Genomic DNA, 13,273 nt, shown 5'->3' on the forward strand with positions numbered 1-13,273 from the left:
ATATGAGATCAACTGAACTGGGTACTTATTATCTAGCTATAAAGAAAAATAAATTGCCTATTAGTTGAGTATATTAGTGGCAGAGATTGCTTCAGGAATGAAACAGGAAAGTGCTAGAGACTTTTAGTGATCCTAATTTTCAGTATTCAAATTAACGACCTAGTTAACCACGTTAGCAGCAACCTTAAGATTATTTTCATATACGAGTGCAACATAGTGCATTACAGGACGCTGCCAGATTGCGAGCTACTCGCCATCGAATTCGATCGGATATTGGAGTGTTGCAAGGAATGATTTCAAAGCAGAACATACAGGTATGAATCCTTGTATTTTTGGAACTAAAGAAAGCAGGAATAATATGCAAGTTATACGAGGGGGGAACCAAAAATAACAGCAATGTTGTTATAGATTCTTTAGCTCTCAATATCTTTGCAATAAATTTTGTTCATCTTCAAAGTATTCCACATTGACCACAATCCACTTCTCCAAACGATGCTTCCATTGTTCGAAACATTTCTAAAATTCATTAGGCCTTCCAGCCATTTTTGTTTTACCTCCTCTACAGTGTCAAAACGCTTTCTTTTCATGTCCTTTTTGAGTCTGGGGAACAAAAAGAAGTCACAACGAGCTAAATTCGGTGAGTAGGAGGGGGGGTGGACATTCGATGTCATGCCATTTTTTGTCAAAAAATGCATCACGGAGAGGGCGGTATGAGCCGGCGCGTTGTCATGATGGAAGAACCAGTCGCCTGTGTGCCAAAGATCTTCTCTAGAATCCTCTGAATTGAACTCCATGACACTCTAGACATATCACAGAGTTGATCAATGGTTCTGCGACGGCCTTAACGAATGAGGGCATTGATTTTGTCGACGTTTTCGTCAGTTCTTTATGTTGAAGGGCGACCTGAACGGGGTTGGTCATCAGTTGACATTTCACCATTTTGTAAACGTGCAAACCACTCGTAGACTCTGGTTTTGCTTAGGGCAGCTTTCCTATAAGCATTTTTGAGCATTATAATAGCTTAAGCGGCCGATTTCTCCAATAGGAAACAAAATTTTATTGCGGCTCGTTTCTCTTGATAATCCGCCATCACATTTTTCACCGAAATGAAAAAAGTTGTTTCACTCAAACAGCTTTCACGGATGGTCCGATCCAGTCACAGAGATGGTGCTGCGTATCCTGACGTAGGTGGCGTGAGCCGAACGTACGACCGGCCGAGCAGAGACTTCCCACGCTCGCTCCCCACCGCAGCTCAATTTCCGTTACTTTTGGGTCCCCCCTAGTAACGTACATTGGATCGCATTAAGCAACTCAGAACAAGTCAGATACTTCGTTGTAATACTGAAAACTAACTTTTTATGTGGCATACACATAATGTGGGGTCTCTTACAGTGAGTGAATTATAGAAGAATACGCGGATCAGCCTTGAAGAGGCTAGAATTCGTTCAACGGGTTGTGGGAACATGCAATGAAATGGTTGGAGAGATGTGTTGCTCCACTTTAGTTAGGCTACATCTCGCATACGCGGAGCGCATTTGGAATCAATCGGACAAAACACCGATACTGGAATTTGAAAAGATTCAAATCTCATGGACTTGTTGGAAATGGTTATGAGAAGAGGTTAAGCGTGACGGGTATGCTGGACGAATTGGGTGGGCCGTTTCTTTAGTCAAGGACAAAGTATTTAAGATTTAGACTCTTAGAAAGGTAGAAGACACTCGAGTTTGTTTGCAATATCGCAGGATTTTATTATTGCCCAAAATCATATTAGTAGATTCCATCAAAGGGATCAAATAGGAGAGATATAAACCGTCAAGGCCAGAATAAAGTACTCAAAACCAAAACAAACTGGAATACAAGTTCCCGAATATTTTCTTAAGACAAAAATTTAATGGCCAATTTAAAAACATACATTATTGAACGATGTGTATTTTCATGCATGTTTGCATGTGTAAATTAGCGAATATATACTACATAGTCAGAGCATGACTGAATATATTTGGTCATATTGGTCACGTCCTTGCGGTGGCTTGTGGGGTATTTTTTTAGATATAAATGATTAATGTATTGCTATCTTGTTAAATCAAAATGTTGATGCATTATGATTTGGCGAGATGAGGTACCTAAACCTACAATAAAACACTAGGGGTAGGAAGCGAAGACAAATATTAAGATGACGGATTTCCGACGGAATAGTGTTTGCTCAAGCGTGATCAAACTATCGTCCGTTCCAATACTGGGATAATTCCAAAATCGGAAGCAACGGTGGCGCTAGGATATCCGCAATTTTCGACACAATTAAGTGAAGAAAGGAATGTAATGCCGAGGAGATGAGGAGATAACTTCCTCAATGGGCAAGTGAAGAGAAATGATCATCAAGTGCAATAGTCCGCCACAGCCAGGCAGACCGTCGGAAGCGAGGGCGAGAGGAAAATGAGAGGAATTGTTGGGCACGGAATGTCACGTACGAAGGAGACAATGAAAGGAGGGTGGAGGAGGAAAAGGGGTGTGGAAGAGGACTGTGAGTGAGTGGGAGAAAGGAATGCGATGAAACCCTACGGATTGCTGTGTCGCGATGGGAGATGTGAGGAGCGGCGAAGCAATCAACCTTGGAGAGCGGCCGGCCGGCGGCGCCATGCCGAGGGGCGTGCTCAGGGGTGGAGGACTGCATTCCGTGCGGTGAAGTCGCAATTGTCGTGTCGATGACCTCCCTCGATCGCTAATTAACCTTCACCCTCTTTTAATGGCTAGATGGAAGAGCAAATGAAACGGCACTCAAAGAAAAACTACAATTGGCGCCTCTTTTGATTTGGAGCATAATATTTAAGGTAAGAAACAAAATTACTATGTGTCAGGAACTTGGATGTTAATTTTTTACTGGTATAAAAAACGACCACGCTCAAACACGGTAGTCTGGGATCAATGGAGTTGCATTTCTACACCCTGGTTCTATATTACAGCAAATTATCCCTCCGCTCGACCTCTTTTCATTCATAAGTAGTTTTCCTCATTTAATTTCATATGTCTATGGGTTATAGTCTTCTTCCCTGAGGAAAATGCCTTAAGATACAAAAGGATTCCTATGCATTGCAAAACACATTCTTTCGGGTGAATCTAGATTATTTTTCATTATTAATATCCAGTATTTATCATTAATTAAATTTACTTATAAAATAGCGTCTAAGATCAATTGTCATTAGTAAGTGTACAGGTATGCTGATATCATGCTAAACAAATATTATAAACATTTCCCATTACTATGAATAATAATACGTTTAGATCTCATTGACTTTAATATCGAATTAATATGATAGAAGTATGGCAGTTTAGGAGGGCAGAAGTCCATAAATATTTTCAATAGATAACTGATAACGGAAAATATCTGGCTCTAGTCCGTGGACTGGTTATGAAAATGAAAAAAAATACCTTTTAACTTGACTAGATGTCGATTTTACTGCTTGAAGAATTTATCCAAAATCCACTCTACCGAAGAATGAATCGTATTTGTACACCTACATATATGCATATTGCCCAAAAGCCATCGTACCGGCATGTAGCAGGGGGTTTTAGGTCACAAGCCATTCTACTTCAGCTCCATTACATCCACATACACATGATAACACTCGATCCACCGAAAGGGCACATGAAAGCGGGACGATCACACGTCATTCATGCAGCATCCGTTACGCACATAACGATTATTATATTGTTAGAAACTACTCCACTCAATATATCTTTTATGTTGGATGTACAGGTACCTGTAACACCACACTATTGGTATCTGTGCAATAGATTTAATGCAACTCTGAGTATTCGCCTATCTAATGGTTCTATTCAAGACCTAGTAGTAAAAGCGTGACATTTAAAGAATTATGGGGTGTTTCCTATTTTTCGGTCCAGGGAATAAGCCTACCAAAAGCAAGTATCTAAATATTTATTTTTCAATTGGCACATTTTTGGGTGCGAGCTCTTTCGGTACTTATATGAAACTATCTTATTGTGCATCATATTCTGAAAACTGAACATACTATTTGTAGATTTTACGTAAATATTGTCTAAGCCATCTTGTAGAAGGGGACGATTCGATGAAAAATGTGTACATTTACATTATTTAATACAAAAAGTTGATATTAAGGTAGTGGTAATTTTCCAACATTATATGGATTATTCAACAGAGCGAGGAAGTAAAACTACTCTATTTCAATAATTCATTTAATTACTGCCCTTTGAATTAATAACTAAATAATTTCGCAAAACTTTTATTTCAAGTTTCCATTTTTTGCTGTACATCGTCGCCCACATATTCGGGATTGATCAAGCCATTTGTCTTTTGTAATAGGAAACTACTTCTCCAATCAGGAAGCAAACTTACAAGTTGTTCATACTTGCTAATGCAGAGAATTATTTTGGCAAATAAATGTACAAACATACAATGAAAAAGTTACTACAGAATAATTTATGAGTAAAATTGTCAGAACATGTAGTTTAGAATTATCTCTAAATATGAGATTGCTTTTATTGGATTTACATGTAGACGATATTGGCATGATAAATTCGAATAGTATTAGTATTAAGATTGTAGTCTATTTTTCACTTTAATGTAGCTTTTCTATAACTGTACTTTTGTTTGCTACTTGATGGCTAATTTTTCAATGGGAAACGTCAACGGCAGCGGTTGTATTTTGTATTGTTCATTTTAAGACCATCACTAGGCGTTTCGTCTACCGTCAACATACTTCGCCCGCATATCTAATGGGATAGAGATGATCCAAAATGTTTGTCGACTTCCATCGCATTCGTAGCTGCCACGCAATGGTTAAAGATTCCTTCTGGGAGCACTTGAAACGCCGCGCTGGGGCGAGATACGTATCCTCTGCAGTTGTAACGTATTATTTCCCAGCAGTAAAAGAGGTCGTTCCACGGGGAGGGGAGCTCCTCCACGTTGAGAAATGGCGCCAAGCCCTTCTCGGAGAGGCCGGAGAGTGACGACGGGAAAAAGCTTTTCGGGGCACGCCGCGGGGAACGGCGGCCGTCGCGTCGGCATCTCATGGGGCCCACAGCTTACGACACCATTCCATTTGGTAAATCATTCCTTTTTCTGGTTCGGCCGGTGCGCTTTCAATCTCTCGCTTTTGATTCTTTCATTATTTTTTTCCAATTTTATTCATGCCGTCGCCACTAAAAAGGTTGAGTGTTCATTGGAGTTAATTTCTCACGTCCTCGGGAGGGAGTGAGTCAACATATGCAGCGAAGAAATTTTTAGCAGGACGCTAAGAAAGAAAACAATTAATCTAAGAATTTAGAATTTTGCCAATAAAATGCTATGAACATTTATTGGCCACGGTTGGAAATAGACAATGTAATTTCATGGTTCCCTAGCTTGATAGTATAGCTAGTGATAATATATCTTTTATAGGCTAGAAATAGCTGTGCATGATGAGAAAATCGTTTAAAGAGTAAATAGGAATATTTTACTGGTCAATGATAAAGAGGCAACGTTAACTATGATATCCTGGTATCAATTAATATTTATTCAATTGGAATCGAATATAAAAGAAATCGTTACAGAGGGCATTGACTAATCTTCCAAGTCTGTCAGTACATGTTACATGATAACCTCCTATGTCATTTGTCCCACATATTGTATCAACAACCAAGTATGTAGTTACAATACATTCTAAATATTTTAAAACGACCTGCAATGTCGCTCACATATTATAACTTGCGGTCGCAAATTCTTGTTCATATATAAGTTCATTGAGTAGTCTATGAGATCACATACGTTTTCTGTCATTGTGGTGTGGCATCACAGAATGATTTTTAAATACACATATATTTACTCGTATTATATTTAATATTTTGAGCACCCTTCTCTAACCGCAGTATTAGTTAGATGTAGGTGCGGCGTGAATAGAAGACTACCAGTTGTAGAGTGTCCATTGAGTTCTTTGCCATTTTGCAAATGATTGTTTTTTAACTTAGTTTGGAAGCATATAGAGGTATTCCCGAGGGTATTGTGTAATTTCAATGTCTGGCAGGGCGTTTGAATTAAATAATTTTTGTCACATTAATATTTGGTGAGAATTTTTAAGTAAAGGAGGAATGGCAAAGTGTTTACAAGCTCTGAAATACTTGGTTTGCAGTCTTTAAATTGTGAAAATTGATTTATAAATACATATCACTGAGGTTTCTAATATGCCATTATACTTTAATTTCAATGACAAAGCGTTTTGACGTCAGTAAAGGCTCTTCATGTTTATGAAAACGTGTTTGAATAGTGTGATATATTTAGCAAACTATGGGTAAGTGGGAGGGGGGTAGAGGAGGGGGAAGATGGAATTAAATGAAGGGAAGAGGGAGGGATTAATTTAACTTACATAATAGACAAGAGTAATGAAGGGAACTATATCAGTTTCAGTGGGATCCTGCTATGTGAGGGTTTGTTGACGGGAGTGGTATTGTTTCAACAGATACATTTTTGACTACTGTAATGCTTTGACCCTTAAGCTAAATATTATCTTAATGATTAAGCATATGGATAAGGCAAAGGACTACAATACGGACCTCATGAAAAATTTAGTGAATTAGACATTAAAGAGGAAAATTATTTCCGATATCACTTTCATGCCCATCTCCATCACTGAAACAAACTATGAAATAATGATGTTAATTATCTTTCTTGGGTGAAAACTTCTTGCCCAATGGCCAATTATTACCCTGGTGACGGACATAAAATAGCTTTTCATACTCTGAGGACAATCTAAAAAATATTGATTAGCAGATAGGGTGAAATAGAAAGGGAAAACAAAAGTGGTGGTAATAAGGTGAAATGTAACACGTGCAACATAGTACACATTGGTCAAAGAGGGAGGAGTCAGGCTTGAGAAGTATGCGAGAGAAATTTGGACCAATAATCGATCCTTCCTCGTTAATAGCAAGGTAGATAACACAGAAGGTGGTTACACATATTTCTTATTTTATGCGTACATGCTACACCCAGAGGTCAATGGAAGACGATTAGGCGCTTTGGAAAAGTTTAGATAGAATCCTTCAGAAATTTTTAGAAAGGAAACCTATTAAATGATATGACTTTTATTAGCCATTCAATACTTTGAAGTTAAACTTAATTCTCTCCAACCAACAGACTCTAACATAACAAGATTCTATTTGAATTTTAGGGTAAGAACAATGCACTCTAAGAGATAAGTAAGCATGGAATAGGAGTAAGGAATATACTATATTACACTGATGTCAGAATGCTGAGATATTATGGTACACATATTTGAAAAAATAGACTTCACATCTTGCAGTAATGATTTTTAATTGGAGAAAACATTTTTCATCCACAATTCAAACTCGCATTTACACTCGTTAAAAGTATTAAACGACGAAATTAGTTTAATCTTGAGTTTAAAGATGATGAGATGAAAGGATTTTGGATATATTCTGTACTGTGAACCATCTTCTTGAATTTCCGTGTGAACATATGTGGCCACCAGCTCCCAGACCCCCAGCCCATAAAATAACTACCCGTGGGTCCTTTAAAAGTTTTTTTCTTCGTTATATCTCAGGGGAGAGCTCGACCTCTAAAGAACTAACTACATTTATGCCACCAGATTATCCTGACGTCTACACATCGGGGATGTAGCCCGTGGTAGAAGGAACCGCCTTCCTGGGAATGCTTCAGTGCTTGTTAAAAAAAATAAATAAAGCAAAAGGGTCCTCGAGAGGGAACGTCTTGCGAAAAGGCACTTCTATCTCGATCTACTTTTGGGTGGACAAAAGGGTTATGGTGCGGGCGTAAAGGCAGTTGATGGAGGGGGCTGTCGGGCGGTCAGAGGAGAAGGATGTGGCTCCCCCTCTTTATGCTCCAGATTTTAGGGGTTCATCGTTCACCCCCTCCCTCCTTCCGCTCCCCTTTTCCTCCCCTCCCCCTAGCACCCACAAACGGCATATCTGAGAGAATATTGTTACATACGTCGCCCACGGAGGAGCTAGAGCGTTTTTGGCACTGCCGACGGGAGGAGCGAAGTAGGATTTTCGCTATCAAGTGAGCCTATGTGAGTCCCCACTCCTCCTGCGTTTGCTGGCGAGGTCTACATAGGAAGGGGTTTGCGATAAGGCGAGACCAGTTTTGGCGTTAAGCGCGGACGCGAAGAGCGAGAGGGAGATTCTCCTCGCTTTATCGCGCCGGGTTCTGAACCAAAAGAAAAACCGACAGAGAGCAAGCACCCTGCCGGCTGTGATGTATGTGATGCACTAAAGTCCTCGCACAAGTCTTTTGTTTGTGTCTCATTTGAAGAAACAGGATGTGAACCGTGATGCACGGCCTTATCACTTCCGGAGGGCTGGCGTAAAATATTTTAATCTTCTTTTCATTTTTGAGTCGGCGATATGTTTCTGCCGTAACGAGGACTTTACGAGAGGATAATCTCTTACTCGTGGACGCTGTGAGTTTTGATGTGGAGTAGTAGGCGGGCTTTCATTGATGTCATCTTTAATCGAAAATTACCTTATTTTTTCAATGCCAAGGTATTGCAGTATTTACCTTCCGTGTCAGTCTTGTTATTTTGTACAGAAGTAGAAATCCATCACGCAGTTAACAAGGCGATGAGTGTTTAACATTAAGATAATCTTTCTCACGCACTGGCGAGAAACAAAAAATGAAAATTATCATATAGCATATATATATATATATATATATATATATATATATATATATATATATATATATATATATATATGTATATATATATAAACCATAAACACAGTAATCAACCAGAAGGTCGGTTTAGTAGGTGATGGTAGCGATCACCCAGTACTAAGCCCTAAGCGGCGTGTGAAAATTCACACATCAGGGTAGGGGGGCCAGTTCCTTTCCCTGTGCCGGTTATGGTTTCCCAGGAAGACCTGGTACCCAAAAAATCAAATAGCTTGGGTGGAGCTGCAGGTGCCCAGAGTGCCCGAACCCGGGACCCTCCGGTCAGTAGTCTCTACCCACTGGACTACCGCGACCCACATATTATATATATATATATATATGTATATATATATATATATATATATATATATATATATATATATATATATATATATATATATATATATATGTACACACCCGCATGTGTATGTAGACACACTAAAAAAATGCTGGCAAGTAGCGACAATACATAACATCAGTAAAAATATATTTAAAAACAAACAGTACACTCACACTGAGGTTTAAACATTTCAGCACTCTCTTTGCACCTTCATCTGAGTCGTCCTCTGCTGACAGAGGGGCTGCCTCTTAGCCCCAAAATGTCGACCATCCATTAGTGTCATTATATTCTTCTTTTGCTTTCATTGACTATTTTTTGGTAAAGTAATTTAAGTGGCTTAAAGGGCAAAGTGCTACTTTAGGAGTCTTTGTGTGTGAAATGATGAAAACTTCAATTATAAAGTCAACTAAATTATTTACACTGGAAAGACATTTCAGGAAAAGTAGAAAAATTTCATGCATCTCGCAAACATCGATGAAGAGCTTCTGGAGCTTATATCCAGGAATTCTATGAAATCTTTCTACTTATTCAAGATGTATTTCTAATGCAAATTGTAATTAAATGCACAAATATACATACATAGTGTATATACACACACACACATATACATACACACACACACACACAGGGTATTTCACAGGCCATAAGACACACCATGATTTTTCAGGTAAGAATTAACAAAAAAATACTTAGATTGGAATGATCAAAATCAATGAGATTCATCTTAGCGAAGACAGTGGGTGGTAAATCATTCACGATGATCTGCACATGCCTAAAGTGTCAGCCCGCTGGGTTCCACGACTAATGACTCCTTTTCACAAGTAAACATGGAGCGACCTTGCAAGGGAGATGTTGAAAAAAAGTGAAGAGGATATTTTTAGTTGCCTTCTACAATGGATGAATTTTGGATCTGTGAATGTGATCCAAAGACCAAAGAGATGAGCAAGGAGTGAAAACGCACAGTGACTCACCTCCCCCAACACCTAAGGTGCAGAAGTCTGTGGGGAGGGTTATGCTGTCTGTTTTTTGAGACAATTATAGAGTCATCCTCACAGACTACCTGGAGAAGTGTCAGATATTCCCAGAACACAAAAAAACCGTTGTGAGGTTGGAGATTGACAACAAAAATGACATCATTCAAGAGGTGGAACCTAGTTCGCCAAGGTTGACCTTCAAACGGTCAAGACACAAAGGGTTATAGATGAATAACTCTGGATGGTGAATATGTAGTCTTTAAGTATAATAAATAAAAATTAAGTTTCTATCTGGATTAATTTTTAGTAATAGTTATAAATTAACAATACCCTCTCCTATGTTTGTCAGATTGTGCATGAATGTTCATGTATGTATGTATATATATTATATATATTTTCGCATGTATATTATGAGCATATATATATGTATATATATATATATATATATATATATATATATATATATATATATATAATATTGGGACGGAACAATAGAATACATATAAAATAGTAACACTTAAAAGGACACTCACACGGTAAATTGTTTAGGCTTTCGGCCTTCTTCAAGTAAGACTCTGATTGATTATATATATATATATATATATATATATATATATATATATATATATATATATATATATATATATATATATATATATATATATATTTGTATGTATGTTTGTTTACACATATATATCGAAGGCTGATATTGACTAGAATGCCGAAATTAACGTCATATTTCTAGAAAATTTTGTTCCTTAAATCAATAAAAGTCTTTCTTTTATCAAATGTACGCATAAGTAAATAGGGTGATAATTTATAAATATGGACATACGAATGTATCGAAAAAATAAATATGTTTTAAATCTTTTGAAACTTGAAATACGGGCATATTATCTCATATTCTACTCGCGCCACCAAGGAGGGGTGTGGTGTAAATATGTACTCTTTAAGGGCATGTAGTCACTTCACCGGGGCTATGGCCTCGGAGCGCTTATTATTTGTCCCCTACTTGCACGGAAACTGAGTGGCTGCTTATGAAACCTGTCGAGATAGTATCGGTGTTAGATAGCTGAAGGGGGGGTCACGTGGAGCGGTGGTGCACGAAACTTTCCGGAGTTTGGAGCCCGTCGAAACAGTGTCGAGTGCAGTCTCGCGCTGATCGACGTTTTTCACCGGAGCGGTACTCCTCATTACCTCGGCGCCTTTTGAACTAGAATATTCAGCGCAGCATGAAACCGCAGAAGCTCGGGTATTAGTAATACCAATGCGGCTAGTAACATAGCGATTACGGTCGCGAGCTGTACACATTTTGGGTAATGTCAATTTAAGTTTTAGTTTAACTCTCCCTATTTCCTAGGAATTGATCTGCGATGGGTTAAATGCTGTTGGTGCGCATAATGATTGAGAATTTTACATATCGCTAATACAGCCAACTTGCTAATTAGACGAAGAACCGTAATGGCTTGCAAAATCTCACCATTGAAAGCTACTTGCCAATATTTGTTATGGATAAATTGGTTTGAATTAGTGATGGATTAGTCTTTATTGTCAGCTTACCTGTATATTGCATTAATTTGTTTTGTGAAGCAATCACATTTTATCACCGTCACTCAGCTATTCATAAGGATTCGCGTGAGAATAATCAGCTATTGAGTCAGCAACTGAGAACCTTTTGTATTCAATAAAATATAAGGTAAAAATATTCAAGAAATAAATTTTCATTTAACTGTTTCCGGTACAAAAATGGCCAAAAATGAAATCTGAGAAAGTCTCGAAAATTCATTTAATGGCATTTCGTGTAATTAGGATATTATCTAAGAATAGATCAAAAATAGACACCTCTCTCTATATTTTTTAGTTATATATGTTTCCTTTTTAATAACGCTCTTTTTCCCACCTCGCCATTAACCAACTTTTTAAAAATATACTCAGGCATCGCTACATCCTCCTCTATCTAGTTCACTAGTCCCAACAACACCTTGCCTGACCCAGTCCATCCATGGATTACGATACTCCATTTACTAGGATCGTCATAATTTTGAATATTTTTTGAATTTAAAATGCATAAATATTTCATATTAAATTAACATATTGATTCTAAATCATATGAAACGTCAGCAAAAAGAAAAATATATATGTATTATTATAAATTCTATACTAAAACTGGAAGAAAAAATGGGTCATGTAGACCCGTGAAAGTATTTGGTTGAATTTTTATTTTAGAGTAATTATCGACATGCCGGTTCGAATTGTTTTGAAAAAAAGCGTACCTAACACACTATTGACCAGAAAGTGCGTAGCAAAAGAAAAAGAGGCTTTGTCTAAATATGAATTCAATAGGAAAGCGGAGCAGGGAGATTTGGGAATATTTTGGATGCTGTTATAATGAGAATGGAGAAAGTAAGTTGGAAAAAGATAAAAAGGCGATTTAAAGGAGTGCTAGATAATGTGGTCAGGAGAGAAAAAATAGGAGAAAAATATGAAACGACCGGGGAAATGGATAAAGAATATTTTACAAACTTGTGGAAAAACACAATGAATGGGGAACACTTGGGTTTCGGTTGGATAGAAGAGGATGCTATTCCAGAATATACAGTTAAATTCCGCGTGACGGAAGTAAGCGCTATGATAATCTGAACATGAAGATAATGTAATCAATAATATTCAAATAAGAATAACGGTTTACTCTGCGTTTTTACTTTTTATATGTTTCGTCATAATTCAATAAGCACGCTTTCTGTAATGATTCTTATCTATTTGTATTCTTGAAAGTGTTTTCCAAAACTAATTCTTTTACGCTATGAAAAGAGAACAGCTTGCTTCGATTAGCTTTTACAAAGCTATAGAGAAAGATATTTGTAATCTCTTGAGATGTCATATTTGCAAAGAGCAAACTACTACTGAAAACCTCCGCGAAAGTCTTCCGGAAATAACTCCACATTGGTCCATATTTCTGGGAAAATATATTCCCCAGCGTTGCAGTCGGCGTCTTCATACCTGAATACCAGATCATTTCTTCTGACCTAAAGACGCCAGCTGCATCGCCGGCGAAACTATTGTTCCAGAAAATGGAGCAACGCGGAGTAATTCCTTTAGATCATCACAGCTGAGTACTATTTTAATAACTATATTTGCTTAAATTAAACACAAAATGTGTATCAAACTATATCTACCGAGCAAGAAGGATTATGATTTTTTTGGCCATATTATTTTTAAAAATTCACGCAAATTTTGCCGACTACATAGACACATCAG

This window comes from Hetaerina americana, unplaced genomic scaffold (genome assembly GCF_022747635.1).
Source record: "Hetaerina americana unplaced genomic scaffold, ioHetAmer1.1.p SCAF_4, whole genome shotgun sequence".
NCBI lineage: Eukaryota > Metazoa > Arthropoda > Insecta > Odonata > Calopterygidae > Hetaerina > Hetaerina americana.